Below are 15250 nucleotides of genomic sequence, written 5' to 3' on the forward strand. Positions count from 1 at the left end.
AGGATGTCCTCGCTCGCTTTTCCCATTGCCCTCAGGATTGTAAGCACATGTTAGAGACAGTTTGATACCAATTCTAGAGAAGAATTCTCTTGCTTCTTCAACATCTAGCTCTCCCCTATCAGCTGTTATTTTCCCAACACAACCATATCGGCAGATCACATCTTCCAAGAGAAATTTGCATACTGTTTCCGTACTCTTTGTTCTAAGGGCACGCCCTTCTACCTGATTTGTCAAATCTTCTCTTGCAAGTGCTATATACCGCATCTGCCAAATTCCCAAAGGCATTGTAACTAGATCCACTACCCATTTGTAGTGCATGGCAGGTGGGTAGGTTGGTTGCAAGCCATCACGATGCCTCACATTTGAGTACATTTGGCATACCATGCATGTTTCCACATATTGGGAAATATCCTTGTACATTCCTCTCCACCAATATTTTTCCTTTATTTTGGTAAAAGTGGCCCACACACTTCTATGCCCAGCCCAGAGACTCTCATGGAATTCTTTCACAAGCTTCCCTTGAGTCTCTTTATCACATACGACTCTCTGTGGCATAGCATTCCTCTGTTTAGGATGTTTCCAGAGATACCCATCCTTTAGAAAGTAACCATATGCTTTTCTGCGGATCCTCTTAAATTCTGAGTCAGACCAATTCTCTTGCCTTGTCAGAGTGCTCAAATATTGACCAATAAGCAACCAATCTCCTTCATATATTTCCTCAATAAAAGACTCAAGTGCATTTGATAAGCAAATATGATCCCCCTTAGCATATGCTGTGGTATAGAACTTTGTACCCACATCATCAATATCACTAACCATCTCTTCCTCATCTTCATACCTGGCTCTTGATAGCATATCTGCAACTGGATTATCTTTTCCCGCAATATGCTCAAACTCAGGATTTAGTGACTTGATATAAGCAATCCACCTAAGCATAGCAATATCTGGAGTGGTACAACTTGCTATCATCCCAAGAAGTGGCAAGCAATCAGTCTCCACAAGTACAGATGCCCCAATAAGATATTCTTTTTCACATTTTAGAGCAGTGACTATCCCCCATAATTCTCTCTTGATCTGTGGATACTTTCGCTGTCGAAAGCTTAATACCTTTGCTCCAAATCTAATTACATACCTATGATCATCCTCATCATCTTGCCCTACTGCCCATCCAATCCCAGTAGGACTAGTATCAACTGTAACAATCACAGGCCTGCCACACTCATAATTTGCCTTTCTCAAAATGGGTGATGATTGGAGCAAATATTTCAGCTTCCGCATAGCTTTAATATGTACTGCACTCCACAAAAATTTTTGATTTTTCCTCAAAAGCTGATAAAGAGGATCTGCTACATGTGCATAATGTGGGATCCAAATAACATAAAAGACGCATGCTCCAAGAAATCTCCTCAGCTCTGTAACATTAATGCATATTTCCTTCATTCTTTGTATTGCATCTATCTTGGCTGGACAAGGACGGCGTCCACTAGTACTACAAAGATGTCCCACTATTAGCACTTCACCAACCCCAAACACTGATTTTTGCCCAGATAAAGTAAGATTCACTTCTTCAAGTCTGGATAGAATCATGTCACAATCCTTTATATGATCTGCCACAAACTTGCGGCACCCTTTTGAATCCAAATTCTCATCTTTGTCTTTCTCATCACAGCCCTTTATTGGCACATCATCCAAAAATGGCATAGTTTTTTGTGGTATGAAATCCCGTAAGACTTTATTCATTCCATTCATCATATGTGCCACTGAGTTAGTGGCTCCCTGTGGTAAGGTACACATCCTTACTAATCCCAAAGGAGTTCTCATTGTGGTCAAGTCCCTGCTTTGCATATCCAGCTGGAACTGATCATATCCCGAATACAGATCACCCATAGAGTATATAGCTTTCCTTGCAAATGCTTCTGCAAACTCATCCACAATTGGACCTGCTCCCACATTCCTGATTGTGACTTTGTTTACAGGTTGCATGTCTTGAATAAAGCGCAATGTCCCATTTTTCTTTGGTACTGTAAACCATCTGTTGGAATATGGGGCACATGAAGGCTCCAAGATTCCCATCTTGATCTTTTCCTTTAGCAATTCCATCAACTTTGGCAAGAGAGCCTTTGGTACTGGAATTGGCCGCAGATTCCAAGGCACATGTGGAACAGTAAAGATCACCATTGGTGCTGTTACACTTGGATCAACACAGCCTATCTCATGCGGCTGAAAGGCAAAAGCTTTCCCATGTTTTACAAGCATCTCCTCAAAGCATTCCCTTTCAACCGGCAACAGAAAATCCCTCTCACCAATCTTCAACTCTTTCAGAGTTTCTTGAGTAAATTTATGCCCAATTTTCTTCGGATCTCTAAGATTTGGCTGCATAGAAGCTTCATCTATCTTCTCCTTGCTTCCTGGTGGCAAGGGCAAGGCAACTGGCTTCACCTTTTTTGCAACCGTTTTGTACTTTGTATCAACATGAGCATCCATCTCACAATTCATGTTTTTACATTCCACCCCCTCAAATTCCTGGATTATATCATACATCTCCACAGATGACACCTTTATCACTTCATTTCCACCCAGTAAGCATGCTCTTCTCATATCAAAAAGTACATCCATAGTATCTATAAATGACACCTCATCAAGCACCCCTGAAATAAACTCATTCTTCTCCAAAAGACCACACTGCTCAAAACTTTTTTGTTCATTTTGTATATGTTTTTGCATGCCACGCTTTAAATCCTTGCTTTTTACAAAAACCAGTGACCCATAGCTGGAGAATCCCTGAAAATTTGCCGAAAAACTATTTACATTGATTGAGTCCTGCGAGAACTCATTTCCCCTTGTACCATTGGAATCCCGCTTTACAATGGCACCTGGCCAAAATCCCTCATCTCCCTGTAATTCATAAACTCTCTGTTTATCTTTGGGAGTGACTGTGCCCTAAGAAATTCACGATTCCTTTCATGATTAATGCAAACTGTCAAAAACTGAACAGCCTTTTTGCCATCTTTACTCCTTATTCTTGCATAAGCTGAACCATCATCCAAAACCTTTGTTTCCATCCTTACAGCTGTAATGTAGGGTTGCCCAAGAATGAGGGGATACGATGACATCTCCTGAACAAAGAAATTCTGATCATCCTTCACATCCCCTATAGTTACCCTTACATTTGGACATGCTGCATAAAGCTCTCCAGATGAATTATTAGCTGCTTTAATCATCCACCCATGATCCACATCCATTGGCCACTTACATTTGTTGTAGAGATTTTTAGCCATAAGATTTATTTCAGACCCATGATCAATTAGAGCGACATATGGCTCTTCCAAATCACCTATCTTGACAAGGGTTTCAGTGGTGGCTCTTGCCCAATGGCTCCTGGAGTAATGACTTTTTGTAAGAACTTCTTTTTCATCATCCTCTTCCACAAAACGCACTTGTCGTGCCCCATCAGCAGAGTGATTACATTCCACCACATTTTCTCTCTCTTCCTTTTTCTGTACCTGTACACCATGAGTCTTGGAAGTGCTTGCTTCCCCTTGTGATGGAATAGATTCAATTATGGACTGCCTTTTTCTTCGTATAATATCAATTATCTCATCATGAAATTCTTTCTTTGCAATCCCCAAGACTTCCCCTAGTGTGAATTCCACCCTGCTGTTTAGAATTCTCTCTTCAAGCACCTTTTTGAGATCTGTTGCAACTTCAATATCAGATTGAAGCTTGTAGAGTGGACTTTTCCCTTTACCCTTCTCCTTCATTTTAACTGGCACTTCTTCCATTGAAACATCATGTGGAGGTCTGCTTTGCTGTGGAGGCATATGTGATGGCCCAGGATCCTTCTTTTCACTTCCACGTGTAACTCTTTTTGATGGCCCTCCTTCCTCATTTTCCCTTTTACGTTTCTCCTCTACCTGTGCCTCATTATTTTGGCATTTGGCAATATAGGCATGAATGGATAAAGAATCCACAGGCTCCTCCCAGCCAGTCTCAAGGCGTATACAATCACCTGCCTCATGCAAAGCTTGCTTTGACACTTTCCTTGATGCAATTAATTCCATTGTTGACGGCCAAAAATTCTCATTCTCATAATCCTCATCATTCTCAAACCCCTGCTTTTGTTGACCAACCTTTAATCCATAGGTTGCTGCCTCGACCATAGAAATGGCATGACTAGCAACCATATCCTCTACCAGCTTTTTCATCCCTCCTTTCCCAAAGTTTGTACTCAGCGGAAGACCAGTCTCTGTAAGATGGATTTTCCCATCTTTGAAGAACACAAGTTGATTTTTAAGAGCTTCTTTATAGCTGGTACAATCCTTCTTTGCATGCTCTGGGTCATCACACCATATGCATCTATATGTAAACCCTTCTTTGATTTGAGGCCTTTGCATAGAAGTCTGCCCCAATGGTAGACCTTTTTCTTCGATCCTGGACATCTTTAATTTTAAATCACGCATACCCTTGATAAGCTCATCCATCGGCCCATCTATCTTAGGAATTGTGGCAGCTGGCTTGGATAAACTCTCAGGGGTAACAGCAGCTATGGGGGTTGCAGATCCCATCACCATTTTATCCCTCCTCCGCTGCCGCTTTGCTAACATAGTGACTGCATCCTCAACATCATTCCAATCACTCTTTAATCCTTGCTCTGTATTTTTATCCTCAAGGAGGATTTCCAATGTCTCCTGGAGATCTTTCCCAGCTGCCTGCAAGAAGAGCTCTGTCTTTTCTCTGTCCAAAGTTGCACGCTCTATTCTTGACAACTGGGCATAACGCTTCTCAAACTCCCTTAGCAATTCTGTGGCAGAAATTCCCATTTTAGGTTTTGTGACCCATTCCAAAAAAGTTCGTTTGGTCACTCGCTCAGAATCCTCCATGAAGTATTCATCCTTTAAAGCAAGTTTGAATTCTTCCCAATTTCTGCCACCCTGTGCTGTCTGCAATCCTTTTATGCGCTCTCTTATTTCAGGAACGCATACCAACTCGAAACTTCGAACCATATCCTCCTCGGTCACCCTATTTAGCTCCATCTCCTTTATATAATTGCGCAGATACTTTGTAATGTCCTTCCCATCAAATTGATCTACCTTTTTCACAATTGATTGTAAGGCTTTGGTCATGGAAATCTGTCCCCTCTCAGCAGCTTGTTGCTGTTGCATGTACATGGAAAACATTTGGAACATCTGCATAACTCCGGGGTCAAAATGAACCCCCTGGCCCTCAGAATTCTCAGCCATAGCTTCGCTGTATGTTTCACCACACTCTCACCCCAGCAGTTTCACGTCGGGTTCACCAAAGTTGTCGTGAAGTGTGCGGAGTAGCCAGGAAAGTACAAAACTTCTAGCTGTGAGAGTGAATGTTAAATCCAACAAGGAATTTCACGTACAAGATTTCCCAAGGAGAATTGAACACCATTATTTCCATTGACAAATACATGTGTCCTCTTCCCTCAATACATCCTTGAGTTCCTCCAGGTGAATGCACAGATTTGCATGAAATCCTTTGAACCATTCACATGTGGGCATAACAAAGATTTCCAATTATTGCAATATACATGTGCCCAGCTAAATCCATTACATCCAGTGCCCTCAAAACTGTTATTTCGAGATGTACTTTATCACCTGAAAACCTGCCTTAATGTTCTAACATCTCACAAGCAAAATATAGCATTTGGCATAGCTTTGACATACTCATAATTTTCAAAATCCATATGAGAAGAAAGTAAGGCAAGTTTTCCTCAGCTTCAATGCATTTTTCACCAATCACCGAGCTCCAAATTCCTTAGCTTTTTCCCTAAAAATCCTTCTATTCAATTCCAAGCTTCTTTTGATATATATATATGGGTTAAACGATTCTCTCAATTCGTTTAGAATGAGAGTAACATTTAAGAGAATATATATATATATATATATATATATATATATATATATAAAACACTTAGCTGTCGAGTTGCATGCGTGGAACTCCACCAACCGTATGCTTCATATCAATTAAGCGAGGGTGAAACAGCTGGAGAAGCATCGCAGAGTGTTGGTTCAGAAAATAGCTTTTCCCATAAATATATCATTACGTTGTGCTAGAATTACTCTCTAATTCTAGCACCTACAAAGCACTCACAGTATATATATATTTTAAATAAAAACGACTGGTCTTTTTTGACGCTGTTATCAGACGCTGCAGAAAAAAATCTCCACTCTGCTATCGCCGTTTCATTCCGGTGGTTTTCCCTTCTTTCCCCGCGGCGATCTCGGGCCTTCCCACCTTTTCCCACTACTGATGCGGGAATTTCCTATTCCCAAAAGCTGCGCTCCAGAATTTTCCAAATAAAAGATCCTTCTCTCTTCCACGTGCGCTGCCATTCGTTATTTGCTTCTTCTAACCTTAGCATTAAGGTTATGCCACCCATCATATGTTTCTTCTAACCTTAGCATTAAGGTTAGAAGTCTAATAGTAAGACATAACCTTATATTCGCTTCCATCATCCATAAAGGAAAACCACAATGCATGTGACTCATGATATACACACAACATCATCTTTAAACAAAACCATTGCACCACTGAAGGCACACTTACTTTGAAGAGCATGACACAAGCCCATAAGGCATTTTGGCCAATAATACCTTGAATTTCCTGCTTTGGCACAACTCAAGATTCCCAAAGCATTCTCACACCTATGAAGACATTCAATGAACTCCTCGGCACTGTGATACTCATTAAGTCTCCATTTCTCTTGACACCTTCATAGTTTATAAATTATCATGTCGGCCTATATGATTTATAGAATCCCCATTTACTTATTCAAGTATTTCTCCATGCCTTCATAAATGCATTCCTTTGTGCATTGGTATGCCCTCATGCCATCATATATATCTGGATGCTTCTAACTTGCCCATGAGCTCTGAGTAACAGCAAAAACATCATCCTCCATACTCATATACAAAAAACCACTAAATCTGACTCAGCCTCAGCTTGTCTTATTGAACCTCATATACAATATGAACATATGTACATGGCATCATATAATGACTCGTCATGGCACTTAACCTATGCATCTGGATGTGTATTTGACGGCCTCACATGCACGGTTTCATATCATAGACGTGCCATGGCACGACAACGTGGGAGATCCCAGCAAAGGGGAAAAAGCCAAGAAAGGGGAAGGAGCAAGTCTCGCTCCAAAAAGGATTTGGAATGCCATTATTGTGGCAAGAAGAGACACATTAAAAAGCAATGCTACAAATGGAAAAATGATCAAAAGGAAAAGGGAAAAGGCAAAGACAAAGAGAAAGATGAAGCCAAAGATGTAAAGCCAAAGGGCAAAAGTGGAGTCAAGATTGAAGAAATCAATGTGTCACATGCAGGTGACAGTGAGGATGAGGTCCTATTTACGTCTTCACTTGATGCCCATTCACTTCTTACAGGTGGTCATGGTATGCACTCATGGATCATTGATTCAGGTGCCTCCTTTCATGTCACAGGTTGCAGAGACTTGTTTGTCAGGTATACTGCTGGCAATGAAGGAGTGGTTTATTTGGGTGATAACCATGCATGCAAGATTCTTGGCAGAGGTGATGTGAGGCTTGTGTTTTCAGATGGCTCACAACTTATGCTCCATGATGTCAGGCATGTGCTTGAGATCAAGAAGAATCTGCTTTCTACTGGACAGCTTGATGATGCTGATTATGTTACCACATTTGGTCGTGGAAAGTGGAAAATTAGTAAGGGCTCACTGGTTGTTGCCAGAGGCTCTAAGGTGGACACTCTTTACTTTATGCATGCAGGTGTTTGTCACCATGCTAATGTAAATGCAACCGAGCTGCCGGAAATTTCTATGTGGCATAGCCTGTTGGGACACATGAGTGTCAAAGGAATGGAGCAATTGTCTCGTTTGGGTTACTTGCCTTCTCTAAAGTTTTCAAGTTTTCAGTTTTGTGAGCATTGTATATATGGCAGGCAACTGCAGTGCCCCCACAAGAAAGCTCTTGGACAGAAAGATGCTCAGTTAGAGCTTGTGCATACAGATGTATGTGAGATGCCTCAGCTTTCTTTGGGAGGGGCAAAATATTTTGTGTCATTTATTAATGATGCCACACGCAAGGTGTGGGTTTATCCTCTTCGTTTGAAGAGTGATACATTCTCAGTGTTTCAGAAGTTTGTTGCTCTTGTTGAGAATCAAACTGGCAAGACACTGAAGGCTTTGCGTTCCGACAATGGTGGAGAGTATATGTCCAAACAGTTTCAGGACTTTTGTGATGCTAAAGACATCAAGAGGGAGCTCTCTACTCCTTATGATCCTCCACAAAACGGGACAGCAGAGAGGATGAACAGGACCATTCAGGAGAAGGTCCGTTCTATGTTGTCACATGCTGCGTTACCTCATGGTTTTTGGGCTGAAGCTGTTATGACAGCCGTTCATCTTATAAACAGGTCACCTAACACGAGGCTTGGTGGGAAAGTGCCAGAGGAAGTATGGACAGGGAAGCCTCCGTCATACAAGCACTTGAGAGTGTTTGGTTGCGTTGCGTACGTGCACATACGCAGGGAAATGCGCACCAAACTTGATCCTAAGTCTCACAAATGCATATTCCTAGGATATGGTGACAAAGGTGAAATGGGGTATAGACTTTGGGATCCCATGAATAGAAAGATTATACGCAGCAATGATGTCATTTTTGATGAAACATGCATGTATAAGGAGCCTGCAAGGCAACAGGAGCCTGGAAGAGTCATCTTTGATGATGATGGACATCATGGACAACAACAAAGGGCTGTAAATCAGCCATTACAGCAGGAAAACCAGCCCTTAAATGGTGCTGAAAATGGTCCAAATGGACAGCCAGAGATGGCAGAAGATATCCCTATGGATATGCCACAGTTAGAGGAAATACCGGGCATGATTTTTCAGCCTTATGGCATGGAACAGGAGCCACCAATGGGTGATATGCAGGCTGGACAGCAACCTGCAAATGATGGTCATTGGGTACGGAGGTCCACAAGACCCTCCAGAGCCCCTGACAGGTTTGTTCCAGGGGTTGACTACTTGATGCTTACTGACTGTGGGGAGCCCTCATGTTATAAGGAGGCTTTACAAAGGGCAGACAAGGCTCTTTGGGAGCGTGCCATGAAGTCAGAGATGGATTCTCTGCACAAAAATGGAACATGGAAGTTGGTGCATTTGCCTGCAGGCAAGAAGGTTTTGCCATGCAAGTGGGTATACAGGCTCAAAGTTGCACCAGACGCAAAGCCAAGATACAAAGCCAGGTTAGTGGCTAAGGGCTTCAAGCAGGAATATGGTGTGGACTTTGAGGAGATCTTCTCTCCAGTGGTCAAAATGACCACACTTAGAGCTGTGTTAGCTTTGGTTGCACATGATGATCTGGACTTGATTCAGATGGATGTGAAGACTGCTTTTCTTCACGGTGATCTCCATGAGGAGATATATATGCAACAGCCAGAGGGTTATGCAGTAAGTGGAAAGGAGAAGCTTGTATGCAAGCTGAAAAAGAGTCTTTATGGGCTTAAACAGGCACCAAGAGAATGGTATCATAAATTTGATACATTCATGAAATCCCAGAAATCCAGGAGAAGTGACATAGATCACTGCTTGTACACCAAGAAAGCTTTGGATGGCAGTCTATTGATCCTCATCTTGTATGTTGATGATATGTTGATTGCCGGGAAATCTGGTAAGGAGATGGATACCTTGAAGCAGAGGCTGCATCAAACCTTTGATATGAAGGATTTGGGTGATGCAAATCACATTTTGGGTATGCGGATACTTCGGGACAGAAATCAGCATGTGTTGTATTTGTCTCAGAAGGAATACATTGGCAAAGTCTTGCAGAGGTTTAATATGGACGGGGGGAAGAAGACTAGTACTCCTTTGCCTCCATATGTGAAACTCAGTGCTATGGACAGCCCACAGTCGGATGGAGACAGGGCTGATATGGCCAAGGTTCCGTATGCTTCAGCTTGTGGCAGTCTCATGTATGCCATGGTTGCTACTAGGCCGGACATTGCATTTGCAGTGGGAGTGGTTTCTAGATACATGGCCAACCCTGGCAAGAAGCATTGGGAAGCAGTGAAAGGTGTCATGAGATACCTGAAGGGCACACAGGATATGTGCATTTGCTTTGGCAAACAGGATGCATTAGTGCATGGTTACACGGATTCGGATTATGCCGGTCATCCAGATAACCGGAAGTCTACTACCGGTTATGTGTTTACATTCACAGGAGGTGCTGTGTCATGGATATCCAGGATGCAGAAGTGCACTGCCTTATCTACTACAGAGGCCGAGTATATTGCAGCCACAGAGGCTTGCAAGGAGGCATTATGGCTATCTCGGTTAGTGGTTGATTTGGGCTATACAGGGGATATTCCATTGTTGCATTGTGACAGTCAGAGTGCCATCCAGTTGGCAAAGAACCCTGTCTTTCATGCAAAGAGGAAGCATGTGGATGTGAAGTATCACTTCATCAGAGAGGTGATAGAGAACAAGCAAATTCAGCTTGTTAAGATTCATACGGATGACAACCCGGCTGATCTGTTGACAAAGAGTTTGCCTCCGGAGCGGTTTGCTCATTGCAGACACTTGATGGGCATTGGATGAGGCCAGTTTCAGCCTTGATATGGCCTTGTATATTATCATGTACATGCTGATTTTTCTTTTCCTTCATTTAAGGGCACTTTGCCTTTAAGTGGGAGGTTGTTGGGGTAAAGGCACTATGCCCACCCTTATAGTGTGTACAAGCCCATAAGTTATAGTACATAGTACACTTAGTACTTTTAATGTACTAAGTGCACTATGTGTACTAGTGCAATATACATGTGTGATAGGGGAGTCACACACACTCATTCCCATGAGTTGACTTATCCCCACAACTCTCTCTCTCTCTCTCTCCCATTCACTAGGCTGAAATCTAGAGTTTCTAGCACTATACTATGCTGAAAATGAGCAAAAAGTTGATGCAAAAATGCAAACCCTAATTTTACTTGCAAATCCTAAAACGCAAACCCTTATTAAACACGCACAAAACGTAAGCTAAGGGCTGTCCTAGGATGACCTAAGCTTTGCTACCAATGTAACATGCATTGCGGAAGCGTGTTCATGATTAACGCTAAGCAAAGAAGATCAACTTTAATCCTATGTTTAGCAAAGACAGAAGAGAAGGAGAGATAGACCTAATCCATTGTATATATAGCATGTTCTGGCAATATACAATAGATTAGGTCTATCTCTCCTTCTCTTCTGTGTCTTTGCTAAACATAGGATTAACTTTAATCTTCTTTGCTTAGTGTTAATCATGAACATGCTTCCGCAATGCATGTTACAATGAAGAAGATCAAAGACTACATTGACATCAAGAAGATCTTCATCAGCATTTTGGTCATCGAGGGTGGATTGTCCCTTTATTTCTAAATTCAATTTTTTGTTTGAGTCAAGGATTCTTTACCCGGGTCGTCTCCCAAAATTCGAGTTATTTATTTTGGATCCTTTAGGATTATGTAACGCCTTGTTTCTGTAAAAGGCTCCTCTCCATTATTCCTTTTTTGCCCCTGCTTTAGGTGAAGGGGGGTGTTTTGGTATGCTGATGTAGGTTGTCTTTGTCACCCGAGTAGGACATAATCTCTAAGTCTTTCGTCAGGACCATGCTTGTTAAGCCTCTGAGCTGTGCTTGTTGAGCCTCTGAGCCTTTTGTGCCACGCTCACTAGCCTCTGAGACATGCTTATTGGCCTCTGGGTCTGAAGCAGGGAACATGTCTTGTGTCTTTGCTTGTGTTGGTGTACGGAACTATTGAAGGTAATGAATGCAACTCCACCATCACTTCGAAGGGGGTTTGTTGGATATTTCGGACTTAGTTTGGAGTCTAGTCAAGTGTCCTTAGTGGTGTGAACACCCTCTTATTTAGGGACGAAAGATAAGGCCTTGGTGCCTATAAAAGTGTGTAAAGTTGTGCAATCTCTCTCTCGTACTTGAGCTCTATTGCATCTCTCTCTCTCTCTCTCTCTCTCTCTCTCTCTCTCTCTCTCTCCTCCCTAGCCGGTTTGGAGAGAGAATGTTTCCAGGCACATTTCCAAGAACCTCGCACTAAGTGCCGGCTCTTCAATACTCTAGTACGACCAGCGGCTATGTATGGTGCAGCCTTTTGGGGGCCAGGCCTAGGGAAGGATCACTGGAGGAGCATAGAGAGGCTACAGGTGATGATGTTGTCACGCATGATCAAGAGTAAGCCATCTCTACCACATGACATTCTACATGCAGAGTTTGGAGTGGCCCCATTGCTTACAGATGCCCTTTTTCAGACTGACACTTATATTCAGCATGTATACACGCTTGACAGAGATTGCCTCCCACGCCTAGCACTAGAGTCCTCTATGCAATTATACTGTGAGAGGGAGAGGGAGCGATTGAGACGAGCTGGACTGCCCTCCTCCTCAGCGACACGGCCACCACCATTACCGACACATGCATGGTACTCTGAGGTAGTCGAGTGGTTTCATGCACATGGCATATAGATGGACCGTCTCCCCCTAATTTAGCATAGCTTGGATTCCCCCTACCTTGGTTTCTCACGACAGGAGATCAACTGGATCATCTGGTTAGATCTACTCGGGCTACACATACACCAAACATGGGTGTCTCTGTCAGAGATTGGTAAGAAGTGTGAGTAATACAGAGATCACTCCTTGAGACTCTCGGAGGATGGATTCTTTGAGATACCGGTATACATACAGATACACATGTCACATGCTATGCATATCACGATCGGCCAGCTCAGGGTATCCTTCCACTGCCTCAGAGTAGAGACTGGTAGAGCTGAGGATATCCCACATGAGGAGAGGACATGCACAATATGCATCACAAGAGCAGTAGAGGATGAGGCCCATTATATGTTTAGTTGCCTGGCTTACTATGAGATATGGGGGAGATTCCACTGCCTCTTCCGAGAGGGATTCGGACCGTTCACATGGGTGATATAGTTTGAGGATCAGAGGTGCTTGGGCATGTACTTGATGGAGCTCAGATGACATAGGGATGTACTGTTGAGGCAGCATGCTGAGAGACAACCCCGGCTCCAATACGACACTGCATAGAGAGCCATCACGGATTTCTGTGGTACACACATCCACATCGGAATCCACTGCCCACAACAATTCCTCTACTACGACATCAGAGCCCACCACCCGTAACCACGCTCCATCTCCACGCCCCAGAGAAGTTCTTTTAGCGAGAGAGCTTGTGTTAGCATTATTCATCTCCTGGTGTGTGTATCAGGGGTGCCCAAATTTATCCCGGGCGGCACCTTATTTTTTCCTCATGTTTAGGCCCTTGGTTGTAGGGTTGGCCACCCATTATCACATGTTTATTTTTGTCCAATCGTGAGTCTTTTTTGGAGCAAGTCGGCCAGCTTATCTTGGGGCTATATAAGGCTTGCCTCCTTCTCATTTGTACTCACCTTGACAGGGGCTTCCAGGCCCGCGTCCTCCCTCAGGGGAGTGCATCATGCCCACACATACGGGGACCACCCCTTGCACAGGGCTGATTGTATCATTGCTTCTTGATCATTATGAAGATTTGTTTTCTTTCTCTCTGTGCCTATGTCTCACGCTTTCGGCTGCGCACTTTTGACAGCTTGATCCATTCTGCGAGCCAGACGTCCCCGACCTAGAGCATCAGGACCCTCCACCACACAAAGACGGATTTGTGAGGTTCTCCGCCGACATGACACGCCCCCATCACAGAGGCTTGACATTCACTCCACCATCAGATCGGTTTTGGTTGAGGTCGGTATCGTCATTAGCTTATCATAGCATATCTCACTCCATAGTGGTTGAGTACTTTAGGTATGGTGTGGTATGGTACATGTACGGTACGAGTACGTAAAGTATGCATCAAGATAAGTACTTTAAGTACATTCATTTTTTTAACTATATATATATATATATATATATTATACGTACGTACGTACGTACGTATGTATGTATATAAAATAAAAAATATCTAACATCCATACAAAAATAGCATGAAAGACAATGGTAATACTGAAATGAAAACTAATCTATTAATAACTACTGAGCAATGACCATTGACTAAAATAATTAACGGGCCAAATAAGTGTTGTACATTGAACCTCATATTTGGTACGAAGACCTTATCCATACGAGGTACGGTACGTATGGAGTGGTACGGAAAGTACTGAAGCTACTCATCAGATGAGTACGGGTACGGAATGCAACTATGTCTCACTCTACACAGGATCATCTGTTGATCACATGTAGTGTCAGATGTTTTCATTTTACTTTTTCTTTCAGTTTTCCATGGCTCAGTATATCCATGGTACCATTGTATTACTTTTGGTCTCATAGACCCTTGGGGTCTTCCGTAGACGTTAGACGTTGATATAACTTTCTTTCTTTCTCTTCTTCACACTCCTCAATCATGGGAGAGAGTTCATCCTCCATAGCTCCATGATTGATCATCCTGTAGGCAGTGATTACCAACACCCCCTCCCTGCCTCCCTCAATCTGCACCACCCTGTTGTATGAGGTAGTTCCCTCCGTGAGTGGCCAACATGAAGGGACTACCCTCCCCCAGATTTTCTCGACCTCATTTCAGGGGTTTGAGCTTGTACATGTAGCCTATGTCTGTTTGATCGTAACTAATAGAAGGATCTTTTCTCTGAAAAAAAGGTGGTGGTGTGACACTAGGTTATTGGGACCCAATTGTGAGTTGGTGCATTCTCTTTCTTACCTTTCTCTTCAAAGTGAATTAAAAGGGCCCACAAAGGTACTTCACTTCGGGTAGACATTTAGGGGGTTTCTAGAAACAGCTACAAACAATATTCCACCTGAGAGTAGACTTTTTTTTTGCTAGCTTATATTTGTAAGATCCCCCAGTATGAGGGTAAAACTGATTTTGAGCAATGATTCTGGTTTTGCACTCGACAAATGTCAGATTGGAGCTGATGTCAAGACATCATGAACACAAGGGTGACTGGGCAACAGGATCTGGCATGAGAAAAGGCAACATTTGGTCAAGCAACAGCAAGGGAAGATAATGGAGCTTTGTAGGCTGTCTTGAGACAAGTTTCATAGCTGCATTAGTTTATTATTTAGTGGGATTCACCCATTTGGTTTAGTGATTTATGTTTTCTTTGAAACCTCTGGAACTTTGAAACGTTTCTTGTGACTATGGCTGAGATTAGAAATAGTTAGACCTGAATATAAATGGGAGCATAGATG

General features: G+C 42.8%; 1 protein-coding gene across 3 annotated transcripts in view; it reads left to right on the forward strand.

The window, feature by feature from the left end:
- LOC147632713 (uncharacterized) overlaps positions 1–15250 on the forward strand; it is a 113982-nt gene that overhangs the window by 40851 nt on the left and 57881 nt on the right. The gene's annotated exons all lie outside the window — the stretch shown is intronic.

This window comes from Cibotium barometz, chromosome 13 (genome assembly GCF_041138505.1).
Source record: "Cibotium barometz isolate CiBa-2024 chromosome 13, ASM4113850v1, whole genome shotgun sequence".
In the NCBI taxonomy this organism is placed as follows: Eukaryota; Viridiplantae; Streptophyta; class Polypodiopsida; order Cyatheales; family Cibotiaceae; genus Cibotium; species Cibotium barometz.